Source organism: Octopus bimaculoides, chromosome 6, assembly GCF_046866305.1.
Source record: "Octopus bimaculoides isolate indiv1 chromosome 6, ASM4686630v1, whole genome shotgun sequence".
NCBI lineage: Eukaryota > Metazoa > Mollusca > Cephalopoda > Octopoda > Octopodidae > Octopus > Octopus bimaculoides.
The window spans coordinates 64208088-64222656 of record NC_142933.1 but is presented as its reverse complement, the minus strand read 5'-3'; positions in this window follow the sequence as shown (position 1 = coordinate 64222656).

The following is a 14569-nucleotide window of genomic DNA, read 5'->3' as shown; positions in this document are numbered from 1 at the left end:
TTCTTGTTTTACTTTTTTATATATATATATATATATATATGATCATTAATGTTTTGTTTCTAGTAGTTGTTGGGGTTGGAACGATGATCTGGATGCAGTCTATCTGAAATTTACACGTAATTTCATTTTGTTGAGTTGCTTTTGTGCTGCAAAGTGTGGATTCATTGGGGACATTGTTAATGCTTAATCAAGAAATATTTTTTCATTTCGCTGCACATTAATCGTTGGAATAATTGAGAATATAAAGCTTATTTTTGCTGTTCTTCATACTTGGATAAATCAACTTCTGTTTGCAGGTCCTGTTTGTGTACGTAAAATTTTGAATTTATTTGGAAAAATAAATGGTTAGTTCAATCGCTGCCTGGTGATATAGTAACATACTATAATATATAAATTATTAGTTGGTAGAATACACAGTATAGCTCTGAAGCAGTGTGGTGTGACATATGGATCTTATATTTGCACCTTGTGATCCTTGGATTATTCAGTGTTGGTAAATTAATGGAATAATTAGTAGGTTGAACTTGAAATGTTAAGTCATGGGTTTGTATCTGCCAGAGATTATTCATCCATTTTGGGATTGGCCTTATTAGCTCATACAAATTATCTTATATCCAGCTGAGTTTACTCCATCCCTGAACAAATACTTGCAGTGCCATGTGTGGAGCTATATCTCATTAATATCTGGAATTCAATTCTTATTCGTGTTAATTTCTCCCATAATTGCAGATTTTGCTCTCTCCAAATAGAATTTGTTTTTGACCAGAAGTGCACTCCTGTCATATATGCATTTTATACTGGCACTAGTCAGGTAGCTTTTGTGGTTTTAGTGGTTGTTTACTCCTGTGCAGATTCACATATGCTTGTGTGTTTTATCTTGGCATAGGTTTTACTGCTGCATGTCCTTTCAAATGCCAGCAACTTACTGTTAGTACTTTAGTGTGTTGTGGCATCAGCACTAGTGAAGTCCACTGCAATACTAATGAGTTTTCTGCTTTGTAACTCACTTGCCTCAATATATTTTGACATTGAATTATGGACTAGTGACTATTGTTAATGATGGTTAAGCAAAATGTTGAGCCTTACCAAACTATGAGGCAGTATATGTAATAGTTCTTACATCAGATTTTGTAGTTGTACTTTTAATTTGTATTAATATTTAAAACATTATTACTCTTGCTGTTATCCACAGGCATTTATAAATTTTAAAAAAAGTACTTCTGATTGCTTCAAACTTGTGGCCACTAGCCCTGATAATACATTGCACTACCTTCAAATAGTTTGCCTATGTGCTCACATTTTAAAAGTAATGAAGACAAGTGTATACAACAGTACTACCTGAAACCTTGAATCTCTTCAGCAATCTAGTACAGTTTCCATCAAACCAGATCCATTATGGAATTATTCTTATGTCATCCATCACTGGACTCTAACCTCAGAAATTCAGTGGAAGTATTTAATCATCTATAATATACAAGCCTATAAAAACTGTTTACCTTGACTCCATTTTATTTCTTGGATTAATAGCTTCCGATCAGATTGTAATAAACAATCACATCATTGAAAGCTCAAAGCTGTGAAATAATGAATGATTAGTTCAAAAACAATTTGATTAAAAAAGCATGTTTTTCCTGTCTGAAAGAAATTGCTGCTGCTTCCTCTAGAGCAGTGCTCCGCAAACTTACATTCTTTTCAAAATTCGGTGGCACACCTGAACTAAAGGTATGGGGAAGGAATAATATTCAGGTTACACTGCAGCTTACCTAGCATCGTCTCATAGCATACTGGTTGTGGAGCACTGCTCTAGATCTGACAGGTAACAAAATTTAGCTTCTTCTGGCAGCTTTCAATACCTTGGCCGTTTTGTTTCAGGAAAATACATCATTACTTTGGTTTGATTCAAAACTCTTAAGCTGCTATTTGTAATAAGCTGAGTGATTGTCTATAGTCTCCAAGATTGTGCAGTACATTTATCAGAAGATAAGTCGTCCCTCAACTTTAAAAGCTCAGTGAACCTATATGGCAATAATTCCAAGCTCTAGCAATTCCATCAGTGGTGGAAGAGCTGAAAGACATTAAGGTAAGGAGAGTGGGGGGAAAGGTAATGCATTCCAACAAGACCATGGAGGGTTTCAGAAAGTTGAAGCATGCATGAGAGCCTAGGACTTGGCAGCTCCACCAAGAGGGCTTATAGTGGAGAAAGTCCAAGGTAAAAGCAATCAGGCTTAATTTGCCAGATACAATAGGATCAGACATTTGAGCAAATACCTTCCTGGTGGGAAACCACAAGTACTCATTTGGAAAACTCACTCCTGTGCACAGTGGTTGACTTGCCACAGAACCATTCTGCCATATTTTTACTGAAGGCCAATGCAGGAAGAGGTACAGTAAGGTCCTTGCAGAAACTGCCAGGTGGGTGGACCTACCAAGAATTAATACCAGTAGGTATTGGATTTCTAAGGAAAGAAGGTCCCTAAAGCAAAAGCAGCTGTCTATTTTGCCTCGAGCTTCTGACTGGGAAAATACAAGTAGATCTGAAAGGAAGACTTATGGTTAATATTTCCCAAACCACCTTTGATTAAGAACACTGAAGTGGTCATATGCCCAAGGCACTGGGTTAGGTCAGGCTTGGCATTTCTCACCAACTGAGAAATGCTAAATACCAGGACTTGGTTGATGAGGCTTTTGTGAAAAGATTATATGCAGGTTTATTCCCTCTACAAGTCAGCTGCACTCATGCTTTGGCCTCAGCAATGTCCTAAAAGCACCACCTGATAGGATGTTAAATTATTTTTTAGTCAAGTTTTGTGATATGGCCTATGAAAATTAAGATGTATCCAGAAATAGATGGTTTATCTGGTATGCTTTCAAGAAATTTATCCAGGTTTCGTTTGAAGGTGATGGGAACCTTCTTTGAATTTGTCTTGGGATAATGTTAAATGGCGCAAAGCCTGTTGAAAAGAAACTTTATTACAGTGAATTTATGTGTTGAGAGCCTGAATTGTGTCTGGCATGTGGCCCCAGCCTTTGATGAATTCTGAATTTAATTCTAAGGTCGTTTAGGTATTGTGCAAATGATGTAGCGTTGGAGAAAAAAATTCAATGCTTTAAGACGATCTCAATAATCAAGATCAGTCATGCCCTTAATTTTTCTTAGAATTTAAAATTTATTTTTACACTGGAAGTGTTCAAGAACGGTCTAAGTTTTACTAAAAGCACAACCACCTTTGTAACGAAACCAATTAGTAAATTTATCTTTATTTTCCTAGATACATAACCTGGTGATTAGAGCATGGAAATATTATTTTACATAGAATCAAAAAAGGAGAAAAAATTAATGTAACTGCGAAGTATGAACCCAGAAACAATAAGAAACCGTGAAAGTAAACGAAGATAACAAAACAGATATTACAACTGAGCAATTAAGAGTCCGTGAAGTTCTGAAAAAGAATTTTAAGGAAACTCTTCGGAGGGCACGAACATGAAAAATTTTTCAGTTTGTGTTATCGAAGCAGAAAAAAATTGTACCAAATTACTTTCTTTGAAGAATGTTAATTACAAAATCTATTACGATTTGTGCATTTCTGTTAATAGAAATAATAAAGTTGCCTATATTTTCTTTTTATTCCGCTAACGTTTTAAATATATTTGGATACACGGTTACATTAATATATATGTATGTATATATAGACACATCTGTAGACAATATTTTACATAAATCGACTTACATTTTTTACCCAAGATAAAAAAAAAATTATGATTATAAGAATATATTTAACGAAATCTCGTTTTCATATAATAGTGCCACGGCATATATATATATATATATATATATTTATAAACGTGTGTATATATTGAGCGAACCACGTGCCTGTTTACTTTATCTCCATCCATAAAACCAGTTTGTGGCACCTTAGATTTTTCTTGTCCTGTAAAGTAAGTTAGTTTTAATTTTCAAAAATCTATAAATACACTCTCACGGATATATTCCACACGTTTGTTACATTAATTTCGTGTTTTGATTTAAATCTATTCCGTATGCAGATATCGTTACGTACGGTTATGAGTGAATAGATATTTACATTTACGCTAACTTGCGGATATAAACTTTTAATTTCCAGTTATGAATATAATATGATTTAAGGATCTGTTACCAAAACTTTAAGTACCAAAAATATAACCGCAAAATGCATTTATTTTCTTTCAGTGAAGCGCCGTTTTGAGAGGCTGTTAAAATAGATATGATTTTTCGGAGTTAATTATATTAAAACTGCGGGAGTAAAAGACTTCGACTGATACAGTGGGTTTGAATCATGAGATGTCACGTTCAAAATAGTGGAATTCGATGAAAGCACTTGCTTTCATCGTTAATGCAAACAAGCACTACATAAAAAATATATTAGTTGTCTATCTCCACGTAACCCCACTTGAACTCATTTCACTGAGTGTGACTATCCTATTTCTTTTGTTGTAATTTAGAGTATTTACTCTATCATTTTCTTATTTGAGACTGTAGGGAAGAGGACAGTTGACTGCTATTTCTAACAAGCAAAGACTCTTACTGGTTCGGAAAACTTCGTTCTGTTATAGTAGGGTTATAGTTCTAGTTTAAGTGTTAATAAAACAAATACATATTAAATATATAATAAACTGTTTAAATTAAACCACCAGTCCTTTGATTGGCAGAATCGTTAGAACGTCAGCGAAAATATCTTCGGTATTTAGTCAAGTTCTTTTTTTTACGTTCTGAGTTCAAATCCTGCCGCGCTCATCATTGCTTTTCACTCAAAGATCTATTAAATAGGTAGTAAGATCAATTTAATATTCTTATAAATCATCCTCAAGGAGGAATGAGATTATAATATATTATTTTGAAGCTTGTAAATATCGTACATAAACAAAGTACAGCTGTCTGAGGGGTGTTTACAGAGAAACTATTATAAAAAAAGAAATATGAACGGAAATGAAGCATCCGATTAGATCAGTCTTGGACAGCCTGCGGGCGGCCCGCGGGACTTACTGAATGGCACACCCAACGAAAAATTACCTTGAATGTTTTAGCAGCGTGAACCACGTCTTATGTAGCTTGCTTCTCGAAAACGGTTGTTCGTGCCAGAATTAGAGGGACAGCCACTGAGATGAATCGGACTCCACAAATCTTGGATTATTATTTCTCCGAATGCTTTAGTAGTATTATAGAGTAGGTTGTGTATACTTCATCTACTGTCAGAGCACCACGGTTAGGCTTCACTGTACCATGTTGGCACAGACTAGCAGTCGATTGAATCGGCTCCAGTACTTGATTGGTAATTCTATTTTTATTAACCCCAGAAGAAAGGGTGGGGGAAAGAAAAATATATGCCTATGTAAATAAAGAAGGAAAGAATAAGAGTGCTAGGAAAATAAAGGAAATAAAAAGGATTACATCCAGAATTGTGATTGGTCTTTTAAATAAATGAATAAATATATATTAATATTTCTACAATACAATATTATAGATCCATTTTTGCTAATGGTTTCGCCCATGAGTGTTAGGGGAAAACCCAATCACGGTGCTCGTCAGAAAAGCTGGTAGGAAAAAATTGGCTTTTTAAACAATTTCCTCTGTCGAGTTCTACACAAGGATGTTAATTTAAACACATGCACACACACATAGCTACATGCTCACCACACAGATATTGATAAAGGACACATTGCACGAACAGATACATATACACACAACACAAACATTGGTGCATAGACATCACACAGATATGTACATACAAGCAAACCACATGGACATAAAGATAAATACATACAACAAGATACATGCACACATCTCAATAGATAAAGGTATGGATATATAAACTTAGATTAGAAAGAAATCTTTTTTTTTTAATTTTAATATTAGTGCTTTACATTTTCTACATATGTGTGACAGTAAGATTTATGAAATAAATTGAAGTAATAATGTTTGCTTTTATTAGCATATAAAATGTAAGCTGTTGACTGGAGAACACTCTAAACCTGTACAGAGAGTGGACTTTTAGCAATAATGTATTGCCAGAATGTTTACAATCTGTTCACTGCACTTCTAAAATTTTCGCAACTTGTTAAGCTACCCAAATTCTAACTACAGGAGCTATACAAAAAAAAAAAAAATATTTCCAATATCAGCAATAAATAAATATTGCTCAAGGCTAATACAAAAAGCCTCAGGATATGAATTCAAACTGCATCCAGTAATGGGACCCTGGCTCAGGAGTTTCGGTGTTTTGAGGAATGTAGAACCACCTTAACCACTATTGTTCCTAGGTCTACCCTGACCCAGAGTAGTACTACTTGCCAGGGTTCCAACTTTGGGTTGAATAAATAACACGTAACCACCCAAGCCAGAGTACAGTGAAGTCATGGAATGCAGCATAATGGTATGAACTATTTCAACAGCAAACCACCAGTGCCCATCTGCAGCAGAACCTTCCAAGCATGCACCAGCCTGATCAGCCACAGATGCACCATGACCCATCTTCTCCTGCATGATGTCCTTGGTCATCATCAACAGTAAATATTACTATATTTGATATACCAGCAGTAACCGGACTCTGGTGGAACTGCACTGTATTGTAGAGAAGAGAAGGACAGTTACAGAGCAAGAAGGTGGAATGATAGGGATTTATATAAACAAAGCGAAATCATGATGGCACCTGTGCCCAGCGTCGCCTTTCTGGCACTTGTGCCCATGGCATGTGTAAGGACTTTCGAGCGAGATCATTGCCTGTGCCCCTGGACTGGCTGTTGTGCAGGTGGCACATAAAATACACCATTTTGAGCGTGGCCGTTGCCAGTACCGCCTGACTGGCCTTCGTGCGGGTGGCAAGTAAAAGCACACACTACACTCTCTGAGTGGTTGGCATTAGGAAGGGCATCCAGCTGTAGAAACTCTGCCAAATCAGATTGGAGCCTGGTGTAGCCATCTGGTTTCACCAATCCTCAGTCAAATCGTCCAACCCATGCTAGCATGGAAAGCGGACGTTAAACGATGATGATAATTCCATATATACATATGAACACCCATGTGCATTTCCTCACTCTCATCACAGCTAATGAGTTGTACCAATCTTCAAAATATGATATTGTTTTCAAATTTTGATACAAGGCCAGTAATTTCAGTGTAGTGGGTGAGTCAATTACATCAACCCCCATACTTAAATGGTACTTATTTTATCGACCACAAAAGGATGAAAGACAAAGTCAACTTTGGTGGAATTTGAACTCAGAATGTAAAGACAAACGAAATTATACTAATCATTTTTTCCAGCTTGCCACCGCTTTCTAGATATAAGTTTGGGGGAGGGGTTAAGTCAATTACATTGTGCCAATGTACTTATTTTATCAACTCTGAAAGGATGAAAGGCAAAGTCAACCTTGGAAGAATTTTAACCCAGAACATAAAGACAGATGAAATACCACTAAGCATTTTGCTTAGCATGCTAACTATTCTACCAGCTCACACAGCCTTTCTTCTGATTGTAATATTAAAAAAGTAAATTTTAAGCAGCAAACTAGTGATTAGTTTTCTCTTCAAAACCTTATATAGTTAGTTGAATTACTGGCTGAATAAGTGCAGGTAAGCAGAGTCAATTGATTATGTGGCATGATTAACATTATAACTTCCCCAATGGATCTCTGTTCAGCATCTAATAAAATGTCAACAACTTATCAAAATAAAACATTTATCAACCAGATCCAGTTCATTACTGCTTATAAGCAAAACAACATTTAAGCATTAAACTGTAATTGATATTCAACTATTAATTAGTAATTAAAGCATATATTACTTTGAAATAATAAATTTATTGCAACATAAACGATATCCATTAATCTGTTTCAGGTTTTTCAGAATGAATCTTGAAACCAGGCGGGACATTTTGCGTTGTTATTATGCATCAAGGAATTCTCCTGTTGCTGCCCTTCGTTTATACAAAAAAGAAAAGGGATTAAAGCATGACCCTTGTGATCCAACGACTGTTACTAAACTTGTTAAACGTTTTGAAGAAACTTACACTCTCATGGATAAGCCAAAATCTGGTCGCAAATCATTGGCGGATGAACGGAGAAGCTTGATTGAAGATGCAAAAACATATCTGCAAACAACATCCATACGTGCTATTGCTGCAGCTACTGGAATTCCAAAATCATCAGTTTACCGTTTACTGAGAAATGATCCCGAGTTGTATCCTTATAAAATGTCACTGGTAGAAGAGCTCAATGAGTGGGACAAACCCAAACGCCTTGTCTTTGCCAATTGGCTTCAGGAAAATGTCCATTTGATCTCACGCATTCTTTGGAGTGATGAAGCCCACTTTTATCTTGATGGGAGAATTATTCGCCATAACTGCAGAATCTGGAGTCGACACAAAACAGAAAATGATTTAGAACTGTCTTTGAATGGTCCCAGACTAACTCTGTGGATGGGATTCACATCTGAATTTGCGCTGGAACCATTCATCTTTGACGAAAATGAACACATCAATGCTGATAATTATCTGGCTATGTTGCAACAGCATGTGCGACCTCAACTTGTTAGAAAAGGTAAACTTTCTCAGACAATTTTCATGCAAGATGATGCACCAGCACATTTTGCACCAGCCGTAAAAGATTTTCTCATTAACACTTTCACTGCGGAACGCGTGATTTCTCCTGGCTGTTCTAATGAATGGCCACCACGATCCCCTGACATAATACCAGTAGACTATTGGTTTTGGGGGTGTCTAAGATCTAAAATTTTTCATAATAACTGTCCAACAACTCTGTTTGAAATGAAATGCAAAATCATAGAAGCATGTAATAATTTCACTATAGAAGACTTTTCAGCTGCTGTTGCTAATCTACCAAAGCGTGTTGAGCACTTAATACAAGCTGCAGGTGGGCATATTGATCATATTGTATAGCTGGACATATCAATCAATGTGTTTATATTTCTCTAATGTACATATATATATACTTTATTATTAAAGCTGCAAAAATATCACAAAATATTGCTACTCAGAGTTTTATGATTCTGTTCATCAAGCAGTTGTGATCCATTCTTGATCATAACTGCTTGATGAACAGGAAAGTGAAACTCTGAGTAGCAGTTTTTTGTGATGTTGCAGCTTTAATAACAGAGCATATTACTCTACCTCCAGTATTCGAGTACTATTTTTTTCCACCTTGTTTCACATTTATGTGCTTACTCGGGTATATATATATATATATATATATATATATATATATATATATATATATATATATGTGTGTGTGTGTATATACACACACATACATACATGCAATCATTTACTGTAAATGTTTTTCATCTTTGCAAACATAACTGATTCGTGAAACACATAAATAAAATCAACATTTAAAATGTACAATGTATTAATTACACAAATTTTAAAACCTTACCTCTTTTAATTTACTATCATTGAACTAGCATAAATGTAAACACATAACTGGAAAAGGACTAAATAATATATATCAACATTTGAAGATCATGCTTCAGCACCCAGGAAAGACATGGGACAAGATGTTGAAGCATGATCTTCAAATGTTGGGTTATACGAAAGCAATGACAAGTGACCAAGACCTTTGGTGATATGCCATGCTTGAGAAGACCCGTCAAACCGAATGAGATTGTAGTCATAGTTGATACCAGTGTCACGTAACTGGCATATAAAAAGCACCCTTCAAACGTTGTGTGATATGCTGTGCTTGAGAGTCGTGGCTAATGTCAGTAACATCTGACTGGCACCCATGCCAGTGGCATGTAAAAAGCAACGTTCAAGAGTTGGGCCTCACAGAGGCAGTGACAGGTGACTGAGACCTTTGGCAATATACTGTGCTTGTGTAGACCTGTGAAGCCAAGTGAGATCATAGTTGTGGCCAATGCCAGTGGCACGTAAAAAGCACCCACTACACTCTTGAAGTGGTTGGCATTAGGAAGAGCATCCAGCTGTAGAAATTTTGCCAAATCAGATTGGAACCTGGTGAAGCTCCCCAGCTTACCAGTTTTCAGTCAAACTGTCCAATCCATACCAACATGGAAAGCAGACGTTAAATGATGATGATGATGAGTATTTTAATTTTCAAAACAAATTTGTTTAATTATACTGAATAATAACTTGGAAACCCAAAAGTAAAATTTCTAAAATGTTTAAGCTTCAAAAGTCTTTAGAATATTAATGTATAATATGAGAAGTAAATACCCAGTAAAGCAAACCTTGTCAATATTTAATATACCTGGTGCAAAAGTTTCAACTGAATTTTAAATTGGTAGTCTTTTTTCATTTAACATTATCTAACATGAGACAGACCCTCCAGAAAATCAAATAACATCCCATTCACTATATCATCACCACTATCATCATGGGTCAGAATTTGTTACGGCTAATATTCTACAGTTGGATACTCTTCTTGTTACTAACCTCCACTTGTTCTGGACAAGGTATATACCTAACTATGAGTATCTTACATCAATGAAAGAATAAGTCCTATATCCTTAGACATAGTCACTTTAACCAGTGTTGTAGAAGTACTATGATGACACACTAACATACAGATACAACAGGGTGTCCACAAGGTCTGGATACATGGAGTAAGTAAAATCATAACATTAACAATTAAATATAAGAAATAATAATTTCTTAAAGTATGTGTTAATCCCTGTGTACCCAGACTTTGTGGACACCCTGGAGAATGGAAAAGATTAAGTATTCATTAGTAATAACAAATGACTGTTCTAACACTACTGGAAAGAGAATATATAGTACAGTACACCATGATTCTATGAAAATAAAAACTATTCTTCCTTTATCAAGGCACATTTCACAAGTTCCAGTTGCTACTCAACAAAAACAATCTGTATGTTAGAGCTAAATGCTAATAATATCTAATATTATCATGATTCACTATGCAAAATTATTGCAAACTAACTTCAAACCTCAAGATCTAGTTTGCAATTGCTAAAGAATGGTGTGAAATGTAACATCTGTCATCACAGAAAACATCTGAACTTGTTGCATTGGACTCAGAACATCCTTCCAAAAATTTCTTGTATCATTCTAATAGACTAATTATAAAAAAAGGAAAGCATGGCACTCTTTAATCTTTTAGCATTTAGATTACTCATTAAGATTTCAATAATGTGATTATTTATTTTTAAAATGAGATCTTAGATTAGGTGTGAAAGGTCAGCTCTTGCTAGTTTGAACATAAAATGGGTGGAATATTTGGGCCAGATATGGCCAGTTTAAATGCTAAAGGGTTAAATATATTTGGAGGTGAAGAATAAAATACATGTCTAATTCTGGATAGGATACCAAAAGTACTGCAACTTCTGTCTTAAAGAAAACCTAGGCATCATTCATGGTTCATGTGATGTCAATGACCCATGACATTATAACATTAAAAATCTTCAAATGTAATCCATTATTCGTTTCAACTCACTGATAAGTAAAATCAGCCAAACAAGACTGCTAACACAAATAATTTATTCTTTTATTAGTTTCAGTCATGAAACTGTAGCCATGTGGGAACTGTCACCTTCGAGGATTTTAGGCAATCATATTGACCTCAGTACGTATTTCTGTCTTGTGCTTATTTTATCTTCATGGATGTTTGGCTTGCTCAAAATAGGAGCTAAATCATACTTCCACCTTAAAGAATGGGCCAATCAAAATGGAATACTTTTGATCATAAATCTGCTCAGCCAGCAAAGATCTAAATATAAACAAAACTAGTAACATTAGACCCTTACGCACTACTAAGATAAGGATATATTTAGCACTTAATTTTTTGTATCACACACACACACGCATGCACACATGCCTATAATTACAATCCAAATGTTTTGTATATCTATATAGATGACTATGATTCCAGTACAGTGATTATTAGTTCTGTAGTATATTGATGATAACTAATAAGTTTAGAAGCTTTTACACATATGAGTAACAGAATGTCATCTACTTGGTTTGATTTACTTTGAATCTACAATAATGATGCCTCATAAGCATCTTGTAGGCTGGAAGAAGTATCACCAAAGTAGACACCATCTGATCAACATTGGGTTGTTTTTTTCCAGCTGATGATATTTCTGTACAACACTACATAGTGCTAATTAACAATCAGTTACAAGGAACAAGTTATAGAAAACACTAAATAATGTGGCAACTAAATAGTATGGACCACCATAAACTAAAAGTAATTCATGAATAAAAGAAACAGCTGGTTTTTAAGAAAAAGTGAATGAAATAAATAGACATAATTACAAAGTAGCAAAAGTTCCCACAACTAGCCATAAGGTTAATTGATACACCATCAATGAAATGAATATGAAGTGTACAGTTTCAATAATTATGATAATGTACAGTGCAAGAAGGTTGACAGAAAAGACAAATATACAAGCAGATGAGTTTACTGAATATTTATTTTGCTGCTACTGTTTCATGAAGAGGCATGTGAGAAAAATGTTTTGCGTGAGATGAGTGGAATAAGTGGGTGACTGCTGAGAATTTAGTAACACCAGCAGGATTACTTCAGTAATTTACTATCATCCAGTTGTCAGTAAGTGAAGTCATTGTGGGTAGCTGTCAGAGAAAAAGTAAAACAAGGTATCCAAAAATGTGGAATCAGTAATACCATAGATAACACAAAAGATAACCTTCTCTATGAATATAGTGATGACCCAGAAATAAGTAGACAGCAATGATTATTATGTTGATAGATATTATATTTAGTAAACATTAAACCAACCATTTTCGTGCAGGTGACACGTAAAAGCACCCACTACACTCTCTGAGTGGTTGGCGTTAGGAAGGGCATCCAGCTGTAGAAACTCTGCCAAATCAGACTGGAGCCTGGTGTTGCCATCCGGTTTCACCAGTCCTCAGTCAAATCGTCCAACCCATGCTAGCATGGAAAGCGGACGTTAAACGATGATGATGATGATGATGAGAATCTTCAGCTAGTCATGATAGTCTTGAATAACATTTCATATTAAAGTAGAAATGTGAGGAAACTTTTTTAATGATTTTTTCTCTCTCTCATTTTTCCTCTGAATACAATAGGCTTGTAGGGTATATGAGGTGGTATCGAAAAGTTCCCAGACTAGTTCTGCAGCATGCCAACTGATGGCAGCACACGGTTGTGTGCGCAGTGAGAGCTAGCAGTGACCTTTATGAAGGAGTGTGCTGAGTGACATCACTGTGATTACTTTGCAAGTTGTGAAATTTGTATTTTTGTGATCTGTGTATGCTGTAGTTTGCAATTTTGTCGTAGTCAAGAAGCTGGAACAAAGAGCCAGTGTGAAATTTTGCTTTAAACTTGGGAAGTCTGCTACAGAGACATTGAGCATCCTTCGGTTATAAAGCAATGGGTCACACACAGTGTTTTGAGTGCCACAGGTGCTTTGAAAGCAGAAGAACATCCCTGGAAGACCTGCCAAGAGTATCATCTCTGGAAATGTGGCATTGTGCATTGAGAATTCATCCCCCAGGGCCAGACCATCAATTGAGAGTTCTGTTGTAATGTTTTGAAACGTTTAAGGGAGAACATTTAGCGAAAGTGACCAGATATGTGGAACATAAAGAATTGGTTTCTTCATGACAACAATTGACACTATCACTGAGCTCTCCTCACTTGTAAGCTGCTTGCCAAAAACATGGCACCACTTCTGCATCCACCCTATTCACAAGATTTAGCACCTGCAAACTTCCATTTCTTCCCCAAGATGAAAATGCAGCTCAAAGGTTGCTGTTTTAATGCCATTGTCGAGATCAAGATCCAATAGCAAAAGGTCTACAACTTGCTTACAGAAAATGACTTCCAGACTGGATTCCAAAAGTGGCAGGAACACTGGGACTGGTGTATTGCTGCGTAAGGTGACCATTTCAAAGGAGATGATGTTAAAACTGTTGTGATTTTAGTTTTGATCACGTGATTTTGATTGTCTCAATTGCTGTTATTTGCCTGCAGTGCAGCTGTGCGAAGTTCTGTTCTGTTTGCAGCACATGTTCAGTGTTGGTTTTTAGTAAGTTGAAAATGTAGCAACTCGCTGCATAAAACTATTATTGCATTGAAGTTTGGTTTTGTTTACTCTTTGTATTGTAGATTGCTGTATTTTTAGCTGATTAAAACCTTTTAAACTTAGATATTCCCGTTTGGGTTTATAACAAAAACTCAGGTAAATAAGTTATTTTTTTATTAAATATTATTAGTCCAGGAAATTTTTGATACCTTTTTATACTTCTGGTCTTCACACTATGTAATGAAGAAGAGTGGTGTACACAGGTAGTTGGTGACTTAGCACTACCTCTGAAATACCTGCATGGGTAATTAGAATGTAAAACAAACCTACACTAGTAGCCATGCTGTAAATGTTGTTACTGCACAACTAAATTATTCTAAATTAGATATTTAAAAAATATATATATCTTTGATAACATTAGTCAACAAAAAAATAAATAATAAATAGAAATGAAAGTTCTGGTGCCTTAAATATTAGACATCATTCATTCATACATCTTTGATAGTGTTACTGCTTCTTACA